Source organism: Lepus europaeus, unplaced genomic scaffold, assembly GCF_033115175.1.
Source record: "Lepus europaeus isolate LE1 unplaced genomic scaffold, mLepTim1.pri SCAFFOLD_32, whole genome shotgun sequence".
NCBI lineage: Eukaryota > Metazoa > Chordata > Mammalia > Lagomorpha > Leporidae > Lepus > Lepus europaeus.
In genome coordinates, this window is record NW_026909196.1 from 6,912,288 (window position 1) to 6,926,997 (window position 14,710).

At 41.4% G+C, this 14,710-nt stretch overlaps 1 pseudogene; it reads left to right on the plus strand.

Moving 5' to 3' along the window:
* Window positions 1–14,710, plus strand: part of LOC133754925 (zinc finger protein 658B-like) — a 97,614-nt pseudogene that overhangs the window by 72,184 nt on the left and 10,720 nt on the right.

Below are 14,710 nucleotides of genomic sequence, written 5' to 3' on the forward strand. Positions count from 1 at the left end.
TGGATGAAACCAGAAATATCCGGTTGTGTTTTGGCTAATTCCATCCCAGATATTGCTACAGGCTCTGTGTTTGTGATTTCTGGATATTATCAATGGACTTGATGGTTTTGAATGTTTTTTATCAGGGAACATTTAATTTTGTGCTGGGAAACACTAATTGGTTCCACATGGAGACACCAGTCTACACATTCGTATTTTCTAGGGAGAAAGCTAGAGGAACTACGGCAAACAAACATGATATTTCTGTTTGTACAGATGACATTTTATGCACTTGCCTAACGAAAATGCTTTGCTTTTCTCCAAAACCATTTTTACTGTGATTTTCTGGGTCCATTACTTATGAATTCCACACCACTTTCTCAGGATATGGATGGATGAAACCTGAAATATCCGGTTTTGTTTTGGCTAACTCAATCCCAGATGTTGCTACAGCATCTGTGTTTGTTTTTTCTGGATATTTTCCATGGACTTTATTGTTTTGAATGTTTTTTTCATAGAACATTTAATTTTGTACCGTAGAAACAAAAATAGGTTCAACATGGGGACACCAGCTCTACACATTCCTGTATTTCAGGGAGAAATCTAGAGGAACTGCAGCAAACAAACATGATATTTCTGTTTGTATAGATGACATTTTATGCACTTGCCTGAAGAAAAGACTTTGCTTTTCTCCAAAACCATTTTTACTGGGTTTTTCTCAGTCCATTCCATACGAATTCCACACCACTTTTTCCGGATATGACTGGATGAAACCGGAAATATCTGGTTGTGTAGTGGCTTACTATATCCCAGATATTGCTACAGCCTCAGTGTCTGAGTTTTCTGGTAATTTTCAATGGACTTTATTGTTTTGAACATTTTTATCAGGGAACATTTAATTTTTTGCTGGGAAACACTAATTGGTTCCACATGCAGACACCAGCTCTACACATTGGTATTTTCTAGGGAGAAAGCGAGAGGAACTGCGGCAAACAAACACGATATTTCTGTTTGTATACATGACATTTTATGCACTTGCCTAAAGAAAAGACTTAGCTTTTCTCCACAAACATTTTTACTGTGATTTTCTCGGTCAATTACATACAAATTCCACACCACTTTGTCCGGATATGACTGAGTGAAACCAGAAATATCCGGTTTTGCTGTGGCTTACTATATCCTAGAGATTGCTACAGCCTCAGTATCTGAGTTTTCTGGATATTATCAATGGACTTTATTGTTTTGAATATTTTTATCAGGGAACATTTAATTTTGTGCTGGGAAACACTAATTGGTTCCACATGGAGACACCAGCTCTACACATTCGTATTTTCTAGGGAGAAAGTGAGAGGAACTGCGGCAAACAAACATGATATTTCTGTTTGTATAGATGACATTTTATGCACTTGCCTAAAGAAAAGATTTTGCTTTTCTCCAAAACAATTTTTACTGCGATTTTCTCGGTCCATTACATACGAATTCCACAACACTTTGTCCGGATATGACTGGATGAAACCAGAAGTATCCGGTTGTGTTTTGGCTAACTCAATCCCAGATATTGCTACAGCCTCTGTGTATGTGTTTTCTGGATATTATCAATGGACTTTATGGTTTTGAATGTTTTTTATCAGGGAACAGTTAATTTTGTACCGTAGATACAATAATTGGTTCCATATGGAGACACCAGCTCTACACATTCATATTTTCTAGCGAGAAAGCTAGAGGAACTGCCGCAAACAAACACGATATTGTGTCGGAGGCCACCCGACAAACCACATGGAGACACACAGCACTCAGTCAATTCATCACCACGTTTATTGCCTCATTGCGTTCCAAGCCATAGTAGGGGGCCCGGCGATGAGGGAGTGGAGGCAGTCTCCCTAAGGAAACCCTTCATTCTCCAGCAGCAAGCACCAAGAAACACAAGGATATATACCCCAGGCCCCATACAGATAACATTCATTGTGTGCAAACATGCATAGCACAGGAACAGAGCAAGTTTACAAAGTAGCAATGATCAGGGTACAAGCTCTGCAGATAGTGCAAAGAACATCATAAACCTTCATCAGAAGTCACATCCTGCCTGCAGGAATATGGGACGAAAAGTCTTGGAAACAGGATTAGATAAGGGACAGCCTCAGCCTGCTGCATCTCATTTCGGGCCAGGGCCACTGGCCCCGACATCTCCCCCTTCTTGTTTGTACAAGAGTGGCCTGGTGTTTATGGTAACCGGTGTCTACACTGTCCAGAGGGCCGCGGGGGAGGATCCATCCCCCACAAGTCCCTCGCGTTAAATGCTGAATGGCGTGGACTCATGCCTGTCTTAGGTGCCCCACAGCGCTTACTCTGCTTACCCGTCATCAAGGATATAGGAAGCATGTCCTGCCCTCTGTCTTAGGTTGCTAGAGAAGCCTGCGAGTGCTTACCCGTCGTTGACTACCGGTCCACCCTAAGAACAGTGTAGGAGCAAGCGGTCAATGAGGCAGTTAGGAAGAGAGAGACAGGCTTTCACGGCATATCACATACTGCAGCCCCCTGTTTTAGAGTGTCCTAGAGGGTATGTACTGTCCTTTTGATAGCCTCTCTGTTTGCACACATTGGAACGGTGGGAACGTTTGGTTGTATTACTTCACATCAGTCTACAGGCAGGCAGAAGACAGAGGTTGTGGGGGCTGGCTCCCCACAGCTCCCCCTTTTTTTACTTTAGGACCAGTGCCTGTCTTAGGCGCCCCTGAGCGGAGTGGCAGCTTACCCGTCTTTGCCAGAGGGTCGACTTGCATGAGCAGTCTCAGCCCTCCGCTGTCTTAGGTTGCATGCCATCCCTCAAGGCACTTACCTGTCTCTGGCTACTGGTCCAAGAAACCAAGAAACACCTGCTGTATTGCAGAGGAGGGGGGTTTTGTAGCGATGACTTCGAATGGGGACCAAATATCTGTGTCCAGTTGTGTTAAGAACCCAATCTCTTGCCGTAGTTCACGCAGCAAACGAGTGAAATTACTATCCCAGGTATGGTTTAAGGTGGCACCTAAAGAGCGAGACAAATTACAAGACGAGTATAGTTATGCCAGGTAAACGGAGTAGCGCAAAGCACGACAGATTGAACCAAGCAGGGGGTTCCCCACATCCCCGTCTAAGATTCAGTTCTTCCTGGAGAACGTTGACCCATTGGTTTAGTAATAAGATTCCTGAATGGATATGCTGATCCACTGCCACTCGGAGCGTTCTTGTTTGATCATTCTTCTGGAGCATGGGAATAGGTGACCTTTTTTCCTTTTAGGAATTTCACAAGCCAAGACTGACCTTGACTTGTCTATGACTTGTTTATGGGCTGCCTACATCTCCCCCTTTTTTATTTAACTGAGAATGGCCTCTGTCTTAGGTTGCCCTCAGTCATCTCTGTCCTTACCCGTCATTGGTAACTCTGGCAGCTTGGCCTAGAGCCCTGTCTTAGGTTGGTACAGGATGCTGAGCGTCTTACCCGTCTCTGAGTACCATTCCAGCCCAACATTAGGTGAGAGATGAAACATACAGCCAAATATTAATTATTTGTGATTACAAATAATGATGAATGTCAGTTCATACAGACTGTAGCGAAGTCAGCATAAAATGCAGAACACACAGAAAACATCCCATACCAAGTAGGAAAAGCAGTAGTGGTCCAGTCAACATTAATAACCAATGAATCCATTGAAACCCTCCAAATGTTAGGGGGTTAGTAATAAACATGTTTTGTATTTTACTCTTAAGTTTTTCAATAACAGACTCTATATATGGCACATTGTTAGTAATGTTAAAACAACATTTTCCTGTTACAGATTTACAACTTATATGATCTTTTAACATCAAGTAATTGTTAGCTGCATGGTTTAAAAGTACTCCTGAGTGAACTTGATCCAATGTTTCGGCTATATTGGACAGTCCAGCAGCAGTAAGATTAATTGTTTTGGTCACTGAATATGCAAGCCTTCGCAGTCCATGGTTATTTCCAAAGGCCAGTCCAGGAACACTTACTACTGGTACAGCCATGGCCAGGGCAATGTCCTCTCCTATTAGGATGACATTGCCATTACAGTCTTTAGGTGAAGCATGTTGCCGATGCGCTCTATCCGCCACTGTAAATACAGATGTCAGCATCGGGGCCACACAGTCCAGGGAGCAATTGCAGAAGTTATCAGAGGCTAACGATGTGAAGGCATATTTGCTACATAAAAAAACCCACCCCTTAGGAGTCCATGTCCCATACCAGTATTGGATTAGGTGTATATCATTGATTGGCGATAGGATCCCTTTATTGTACCGATTGTAAAACCTTAATAACTTGTGCAGGCTGTGCACTCCGTAACTTGTCATTTTAATTTTTACTCAATCCTGAGCAGAGAGCCCATTCATTTGCCAAAGAGGCGAACTGAGGGTCTTTCCAGCCAGAAACTTTACAGGTTACACATTCGACTTTAGTTTTCCTTTTAAAGAAAGGCATTGTTTTGTATACTTGTAGATTCTGTTGACTATACCAATTTGCGACAGCAAATTGTTTTTTAGCTGTCTGCTGTGCACAGACTTAGTTACTTTTAGTTTAATCTGCAAGAAATACGCTGCAAGCCTTATAGTGCACACTAAAGTTATTTAGAGGAAAGATGGTAAAGGAGTATAGATTAACAGAATGTTGCAATAAACATGGCTCCATTGCTTTAATAATACTATAGCAAGACAGTCCACTGATTCCTGTTGGGAGGGCCTGAGGCTGGCCCTGCTTCCAGTTTTCTAAACTCTGTTTTTTAATGAATTACCTTTTTTATCAGTTTTGGAGTGACATTTATTGGCCCAATGCCTTCCCCTTTAGCACTGGGGGAATATACCAGGAGGAGCCTTATTTTGATTTTTGACTTTTGGACAATTTTTGTACATGTCCCTGCTGTCCACATTTATAGTACCCTCATTTATTAGGTAGTCCTCCTTGATGATTTTTGTAATGATGTACCATGTAGAGCGGCAGGTTCTGAATGTCCTGTTTTTAAGTGAATCCATTTTGCTAATCCCTCATCAAAGGAACTGTCACAGAACACCTCAGTCATAGTAGCCAATTGATTCATGTTTACATTGTACTCACGTTTAGCAGAATTTATAGTGCCGTGGGCATCACTAAGCAATCTTCACAAAGCACCGGAAAAGAATCCATACTGAGAATCAGACATTATTAGTAATCATTACAGGCATGTTTAACATTTAGCTTGACTGTGTGTTCCCCTGGGATGAAGCAGCAGCAGCAGAGGCTTGCTCCAGCTCCCTCTCAAAGCCCCAAGGACAAGGGTGGCTCATTGCCAAGATTTTAGGCAAGCAGTGCATCCCGTCCCAGATCTTGGCCAGAGAGCCAAGACATGAAGCATGCCCACCTGTTTATCAGAAACATTCCTTTATCCTCCTCCCCGGGAACTGGCCAGGCTCCCAAGGAGCAGGAGAAGGTCATTTGGCAACAAAGTTACTTGTCCACCAGAGCTGAACCTAGATACAAGCCTCTTTATTTTAAAAATTTGTCCTTACATTTGGCCCTAGGGCTGCATTGAGAGGTAGACATAATTAACACATTATAAGAATACAATACAAATTTTTCATACAAGTATATATCCAGCAATCAAACACAATAATACTCAATGTGTTTTAAGGGTAAATTGAAACATAACTGAGGGAGAATAGCTTCTTGGGCACCCATGTCAAGGACATAAAAAACAGTACCATTCCAATACAACAACTCAAGCTGCTGCAGACAGCCTGAGAACTGGCTAGACAATCCCATGGCATGGAGATCTGAGGCATTGATACTTGTTAAACAGACATGTTGAGGCGCACACAGTCCAATTAACAAATGCGCTAACATTTTGCATTACTCTGAAATTAGTGATTTAGGTTTCATTAAATATTTGTAACATCTCTTTTTGATAAGACAACAAATTTTTTAGCGGATGGAACACGGTGGGTAACCATTTAGCCATAATGATAGTAGCCTCTTACTATCTGTAATTGTTACATTTTTGTAGGTTTGTGCAATCTTAACTACTTGTGGCATATTTTGATTTACATTTTTTAAAGCCAACCACACATAATCTGCCCAAGCATTCCTATCAATAATAAGGGTAGAGTTAGTACATAATACAAAAATAGAATGGGTAGTCTGGACACTTTGACACTGCTTGCTTTGTTTCTTTAAATGCACATTTTCCATAGTTATGGCTTAGAGGGGCTCCTGAGAAATTTTTTGTCTTTTAAGTCCTACATGTGCCAATTGCTCCCTCCTTTCTCCTGCAACCGGCGTCCCGGGAGCTTTTTAACAAGGCCTTTATATCCTTGTCACATTTAGATGTGACTGTATATTCCCCATGGGCAATAGGAGAGGCTCCCCGGGCAAGCCCTAGTCTGCCACGCCCTACTCGTGCTTATGTGCCTCCCTTTTAATCCCTACGGCCTGCTACCACCGCAGCCTTCCCTCTTACAGAGGCTTACCTGTGGATGAGATGAATCCGAGTCACGGCACCAGCTGTCGGAGGCCACCCAACAAACCACATGGAGACACACAGCACTCAGTCAATTCATCACCACGTTTATTGCCTCATCGCGTTCCAAGCCAAAGTAGGGGGCCTGGCGATGAGGGACTGGAGGCAGTCTCCCTAAGGAAACCCTTCAGTCTCCAGCAGCAAGCACCAAGAAACACAAGGATATACACCCCAGGCCCCATACAGATAACATTCATTGTGTGCAATCATGCATAGCACAGGAACAGAGCAAGTTTACAAAGTAGCAATGATCAGGGTACAAGCTCTGCAGATAGTTCAAAGAACATCATAAACCTTCATCAGAAGTCACATCCTGCCTGCAGGAATATGGGATGAAAAGTCTTGGAAACAGGATTAGATAAGGGACAGCCTCAGCCTGCTGCATCTCATGTTGGGCCAGGGCCACTGGCCCCGACAATATTGCTGTTTGTATAGATGACATTTTATGCACTTGTCTAACGAAAAGACATTGCTTTTCTCTTCCAGGATCCAGAGCAGGAGGAGCAGGTCCTGATTTGCTCCAAGCAGAGGTAGTTCTTGATTCCCTGTGTAGTAGGAGTCAAACCTTGTTAGGTTGTCACATCCAGAAGCCATCACAGAGGGACTGTGGGTGCTGCGGAGTAACCTGCAGAGGCATGTAACCAAAGGTTGAGAGGACTGAGTGGCCATCAAGCTATATAGACACTTCACTTGAGGACTAATGAGGGCTTGATTTCCAGGGAAGACAAAACAGCTGATAAAATCTTAAACAGCATCCAGTTTCTTTCATTCTCTCCACACAATAATCTGAACTGCTCTCACACCATATCCATTAACACATGTGGCATTAGAGCTCTGCTAATGCTTTTTCCTGAACACAGAGTAACAAAATAATAGTAAAAACCTTTCTATCCTGGAAACCAATACTGGGCCTAAAATGAATGATTTTTGTAGTGTAATCCAGGGCAGAACCAGGGGCTAAACACAGTGCTGGTCACCTACAAAGGTCTTTTGTTAGAAGTGACAACCAGTTTAGAACAAAAAGTTAAAAAATATATCCCTTACATAAAACATCCCATCTGTGTTTCAGAGCTTTCTGTAGAAGTCCTAACTCAGTGTGTAAAAATGGGTAAGACCTTGATTAACAAGCCAGCTTGCATAATTTTCTATTAGTTTCATTGAAGACAAAGGATCATCTCTTGTGTACCTAAACTTGTTCAGCCAGTTCTCTATTTTGTTTTTATGTGTTTGTCAGAAGAGAACAAACTGTTAGTGTATCACCAAAGAAACCAATATACTTAGTGTAAATGAAAGCTTAACCCCAAACAATCTTATCAGAGATGCTCATGTTCAAGCACTATTCCTTCTGCATGGTCCTTCCTGCCCCTTTTCAAGAGTCAAAGGAACATGCCCTCCTTTGAAAGTTGTTTTGTATCTGAAGTGATGAGAGTTTTAGGCAGGTAAATATAGGATTATAAGGACCAGTTATCTCATGATCCCTTTTCTCTTTCCTTCCTCCAGCTGAATCTTCCCACTTATGTATATTCTTCTAGGGGAAAAAATGAGCACATACCAGGTGAGTTCACCTTTTAATAACCAGTGTGTTTTACAGTAAATTTCATAAGAGTTTCTATGTCAGTATATTTACATGGACAAGTAGAATAGAAATGGACCAGACACATACATAGAAGATACTCTTATAGAAACACACAGGTGACTAGAAGAGCAAGGGTGGCATGCAAGTAGATGCAGGGTTTTATATCTGCATTACAAATTTTACCAAATCAAACTCCAAATTATTTCTGACATTTTTGATAGTCTTAGCAGAATGGCAGACTGGAAATGATATGGGAAAAAGTTAAAAGGTTTACATTGATGAGAAAGATAAAGCAAACCTCTTCCTCATGAGATATAATCATGAACACAAACGTGTTTGTTGTTCTTCAAGTGGTTGTTTAAATTAACTTGCTGAAATAACAGAATGTAACATCTACTTGTTCTTCATAGAAATAGAAAATGTAATGTTAAATGCAAACTTGCTCAGTACTGTTTTTCAAGAACTGAAACACAGTAATTAAATTAGATTTGTTTCCTTCGAATCAACTGACTGTCCTGAAAATTACTCTCCATAAACATTTTTCTTTTTGACAGGCAGAGTGGACAGTGAGAGAGAGAGAGACAGAGAGAAAGGTCTCCCTTTGCTGTTGGTTCACCCTCCAATGGCCGCCGTGGCTGGCGCACTGCGGCCGGCGCAGCACGCCGATCCGATGGCAGGAGCCAGGTGCTTCTCCTGGTCTCCCATGGGGTGCAGGGCCCAAGGACTTGGGCCATCCTCCACTGCACTCCCTGGCCATAGCAGAGAGCTGGCCTGGAAGAAGGGCAACCTGGACAGAATCCAGCGCCCCGACCGGGACTAGAACCTGGTGTGCCGGCGCCACTAGGCAGAGGATTAGCCTAGTGAGCCGCGGCGCTGGCCATAAACATTTTGAGTACCCATGATACTCAGACTGTTCAGCAGATGATCTATAATTCTGGCTTTTTCAAATGTTCCCACAATTTTCATTCAACTTCAAATATCTCTGATGCCTTGGTGTCTTTTCACACTTGCCTAGAATCTCCAGTGACCCAAACTAGATTACAATCAAATCAAGTGAATGTTGTCTTGTCCTTTCTTTACTTGACTTTACTATAACACTAGCCTGTACTTCTCACTCTGCCCTTCTGGAAAGTTCTCTGAGAATGACACTATCAGCCCTTATCTTCTTTTATCATTTCACTTAAATCATCCTGTTTTCATCCTTGGCCCTTTGTCTTCTTTATTTTGACTGATTTCATCCTCTCACTTTTTTCTACAGCTTTATTGGGTTTCAATTCACCCATTTAAAGTAAAAAGTTCAGTGATATTTTTTAGTATATTCACAAATATGGGCAAAAATCATCAGAGTCAAATCTAGAACATTTTTATTTCCTTAAAAAGAAACTATATACTTTAACTAACATTCCATTGTGTTGTAGCTCCAAGAAGTCAATAAACTCCTTTCTTTAGATTTGCTGAACCATTTCATTAGTTCTTGTAGGACAGTTTTCTTGTGATTAATTCTCTATATTTTTCTTCATCTGAGAAGGTATTAATTTCTCTGTTCTTGCTGAATATAGAGGATTGTGGGCTAATAATCCTTTTCTTTCAGCACTTTGAATATGTCATCCTGCTGCCTTCTACTTTCTATGCTTTTTCATTAGAAACCATTTTTTTATTTTTATTTTATTTTTTTAACTTTTATTTAATGAATAAAAATTTCCAGTGTACAGCTTATGGATTACAATGGCTTCCCCCTCCCATAACTTCCCTCCCACCCGCAACCCTCCCCTCTCCCTCTCCTTTTCCCCTTCCATTCACATCAAGATTCATTTTCAATTCTCTTTATATACAGAAGATCAATTTAGTATAAAGATTTCAACAGTTTGCACCCTCATAGAAACACAAAGTGAAACATACTGTTTGAGTACTAGTTATAGCATTAAATCACAATGTACAGCACATTAAGGACAGAAATCCCACATGAGGAGCAAGTGCACAGTGGCTCTTGTTGTTGACCCAACAAATTGACACTCTAGTTTATGGCGCCAGTAACCACCCTAGGCTGTTGTCATGAGTTGCCAAGGCTATGGAAGCCTTCCAAGTTTGCTGACTCTGATCATATTTAGACAAGGTCATAAAAGACAGGGTGAGGATAGTAACCAATGATCCTAACAGTGGCATTTACCAGGTTTGAACAATTATACAGCATTAAGTGGGGAAGAGGACCATCAGTACACACAGGTTGGGAGTAGAGCCATTGGTGGTAGAGTAGAGGTTATGATTACAAAGGAATGAGGCCCAAGTGTGCTAGACAGGGTCTAGAACAAAGGACAGAGTCATTATTAGAGGAGCTAAGAAAGGTGCTGTCTAAGCTACAATTAAGTTTTCTGATTGAGAGGCAAATAGAACCTGATAGAAGAGGCTTGATAATAATCTGTTGGGCTTTAGGCCTTGAAAGTTAAGAGGCCCAGGCCTATCTATCTATTCACATGGGGTATATCCTAAGAGAGGTGTGAACCTCCTAGGGGAAGGCACTCTGTTGACTTTCATTACTTGGCTGGGCTAGGAGGAGAGCTGGCCAGGTAAAGGCAGGTGGCATCTCTAGCAAGAAATTTACAGTTCTGCCTCCAATGTTGCTGACCCTACTTGACCATACCCTCAGCTGCAGTGGTCACTTTGGAAGTTGGGCTGAGTGAAGGGCTTTTCAGCTTAGAGCCAATAAGATCTGTGGCTCTGACCTGGGCATCCTTCGACTCCAGGGCAGGTCCATTTCCAGTGATCCAACTCTTGGCAGAGCTGCCAGCGCTCTTCACAAGCTGACTTCTGCTGAAGCCCAGGCTTACCACATTGAAAGCACTGCAGTGGACTGGCCTGTTGGATCTCCTTGAAGGCAGATCACTGTACAGAACAGCCATTAATAGGCCTGCCACCCATTGCTTCTGATGCCTAGCTTTCTTTTCCTCCTGGTTTCTGTTAAAGCAGACCAGAGGATGCAAGTCAAGGGAGTGCCCGTGTCCCATCTCTAATCTTTGGTGGCCTGAACTACAAGTCTATAGTCACAGGCATGTTCTGTAGCAGTTTTTCTAAGGCAGACGATGCCCATGAGGAAAATTATATTCTCACTTTAAAATTTTCTTTCCCTTTGGTCTGAAAGGGAGGTTTTTTCTACTTACTGTATACTTCACTGATGGCGAAGTGAATCTAGCTATGAGATTATTAGTTAAGTTCTTATTTTGGCTATGCTATTACAGAAAAATGTTAGCCATCTCTTTTATAAGGTCTAAAGATTAAATTGGGCATCCTACAGATTCCTTCATAATAGAATTAGTTTCCTAGCTTGAAGAGAATAGAGAAATGAAAGAACAAGTTGGGCTTAGAATAGAGAAATGAGGGAGCAAGTCCTAAATCGCTTGCTGAAAATAGCAATATGACATGAATACTTAGCAAACAGTTAGAAACCATTTTTTAAAAATATGATGTCATTTCTCTCTTGCTGCTTTTAAGAGTATCTGTTTGCCTTTGACTTTTTAACACTTTATCATGTGCCTAATTGTAGTTATCTTAACTCCAAGATTATCCCACTAGAGATTTATTGAGCTTTGTGAGTATATAATCATGTTCATCAAATTTAGGAACCTCTTTTTTTTAATCTAAAGATTTTTTAAAAAACTTTTATTTAGTACATATAAATTTCCAAAGTACAGTTTATGGATTACAATGGCTGTCCCCCCTCCCCATTACTTCCCTCCCACTTGTACCCCTTCCATCTCCCGCTCCCTCTCCCATTCCATTTACATCAAGATTCATTTTCAATTATCTTTATATACAGAAGATCGATTTAGTATATATTAAGTAAAGATTTCATCAGTTTGCACCCACACAGAACATAAAGTGTAAAATACTATTTCAGTACTAGTTATAGCATTAATTCACATTGGACAAATAATTAAGGACAGAGATCCCACATGAGGAGTAAGTGCACAGTGACTCCTGTTGTTGACTTAACAATTTGACACTCTTGTTTATGGCGTCTGTAATCTCCCTAGGCTCTAGTCATGAGTTGCTAAAGCTATGGAAGCCTTTAGGGTTCACCGACTTCGATCATATTCAGACAAGGTCACAGTCAAAGTGGAAGTTCTCTCCTCCCTTCAGAGAAAGGTACCTCCTTCTTTCATGGCCCCATTCTTTCTACTGGGATCTCACTCACAGAGATCTTTCATTTATGTCCTCTTTTTTTTTTGGCCAGAGTTTCTTGACTTTCCATGCCTAAAATACTCTCATGGGATCTTCAGCCAGATCCAAATGCCTTAAGGGCTGATTCTGAGGCCAGAGTGCTGTTTAGGACATCTGCCATTCTATGAGTCTGCTGTGTATCCCGCTTCCCATGTTGGATCATTCTCTCCCTTTTTAATTCTATCAGTTAGTATTAGCAGACACTAGTCATGTTTGTGTGATTCCTTTGACTCTTAGACCTATCAGTGTGATCAATTCTTAACCATTATTTGCCCACTGCCAGACCTTTTCTCACTCCTCTCCGATGTGCTCATTATGCTATCCACAGCTCTATTTTTTTTGACCTTTTTTTCCCAATCTGTTTCTCAGGCTGCATAATCTCACTGACTGTTTTATCTAGTTATTCATCCTTTTAGTACTCAAACCTGTTGACAGATTTTTTTGTTGTATGAGATTTTTTTTGTTTCAGTTATTATCCTTTTCAACTCTAAATTTTCTGTTTAGTTCCTTTTTATAATTTCTGTCTGCTAATTGATACCTTTTATTGAATGAAATACTGATCTCATACTGTGCTTTAGCCCTGACATATCATTTCCTCTAAGTCTTTGAGCAATATAAAAGAGCTGAATTAAAGTCCTTGTATAGTTAAGTCTATTGTCTGCTTCTTCAGAAGCAGTGTCTATTGATTACCCTTTCTTTTCCTGCATGTAGGTTATAATTACTTATTTACTTTTAAAATAATTTTTGTTGCAAACTAGATATTTTAAATAAAATCATGTGGCTATAGTCACCATACTGTGCAACAGAATATCAGAACTTATTTATTCTTTTTAATTTTCTTAGATTTATTTTATTTATTTGAAAGACAGCAAGACAGAGAGAAGGAGAGACAGAGAGAAGAGATCTTCCTTCTGCTGGTTCACTCTCCAAATGGCTGCAATGCCCAGGTGGGCTAGATCAAGGCCAGGAGCCAAGAATTCTATCCAGGTCTCCCATGTGGGTGGCAGGGGCCCAAGTGCTTAGGCTATCCTCTTTCCCAGCTGTATTAGCAGGGAGCTGGATTGAAAATGAAGCAACCAGGACTCAAACTGTTACTCTTATATGGGATGCTGGCATCGCAGGTTGCGATGTAACCTGTTGTGCCACAATGCCTGACTTTATTTCCCTTTTCCAACTGTAACAGTATCCTCATTGACCAGAAAGGTTGTTGTTGAATAATTTTTAAAACTAACTCTGTAGAACCTATATTTCTTGTTATTTTTAGTAGCTGAAGTCTCTATAGAAATTTCCTGAAATGCTTGAACCAGTAAGTCTCCTAGTCTATGTTAGGGGGCTTTCTGCAAGTTGGGCATTCCTTCAGCAGTCATCCAGGCAATTTACTACTTTGCTGGCCTTGATTTCCTGCTTACTTCAAACCTTGAGGTCACCCAGAGGTGACAGCTTCAAGCTTTCTCACATCTTTCCTGAGCAAGCTGACAGCTCTGGGCGTTATGTTCAGTGCTGTTCATTTAGGTGGCCATCTACAGTCTCAGGAGTGTATCAGAACTATTCAGAACCTTTATTAATATCTCACTCCTCAGATTTTCCTTTTAGTTTTTTTTTTTTTGGACAGGCAGAGTGGATAGAGAGACAGAGAGAAAGGTCTTCCTTTTCGCCATTGGTTCACCCTCCAATGGCCGCTGCAGCCGGCGCATCGTGCTGATCCGAAGCCAGGAGCCAGGTGCTTTTCCTGGTCTCTCATGTGGGTGCAGGGCCCAAGGACTTGGGCCATCCTCCACTGCCTTCCCGGGCCATAGCAGAGAACTGGCCTGGAAGAGGGGCAACTGGGATAGAATCCAGTGCCCCAACCGGGACTAGAACCCTGTGTGCCGGTGCTGCAAGGCGGAGGATTAGCCTGTTAAGCCACGGCACCGGCCCCTTTTAGTTTTTGATGAGCTGTTTTTTGTTATCCACCACCTCAGGTTGCTGGTTGCTCAGTTAAACAATTACCTTTAAATGTTTTGAACAAATGCCTCTAAGGAATGGGCCTCTTCATACCAAGTGAGCTCTGATTAGTTCAAATAGTCTTATAGGTAAAGTCCTCCAAAGAACCATCATCCACGTCAGATAATGACAGTGTTCTGGGGCTAAAGCTTTGACAGAACCATAACCCAGTTGACTTATTTCACAGTGTGGTTTTTCAAAGCTACCATGCAGTTGGAGAGAGAGGGATGGGTATAGGACAATTTAAAATGCCATTGAGGCACTTTGACCATTTTGAGTAGCTATTTTTCTGGTGTATATATGTTCCATAGATTGTACAGGCCTTTAGTTAGCTTCATGTGTTCTGAAAAAGTTGATTCTATAATTATTGTAAATTTTTCACTGATATGTGGGACAGAGAATTTTCTCAGAG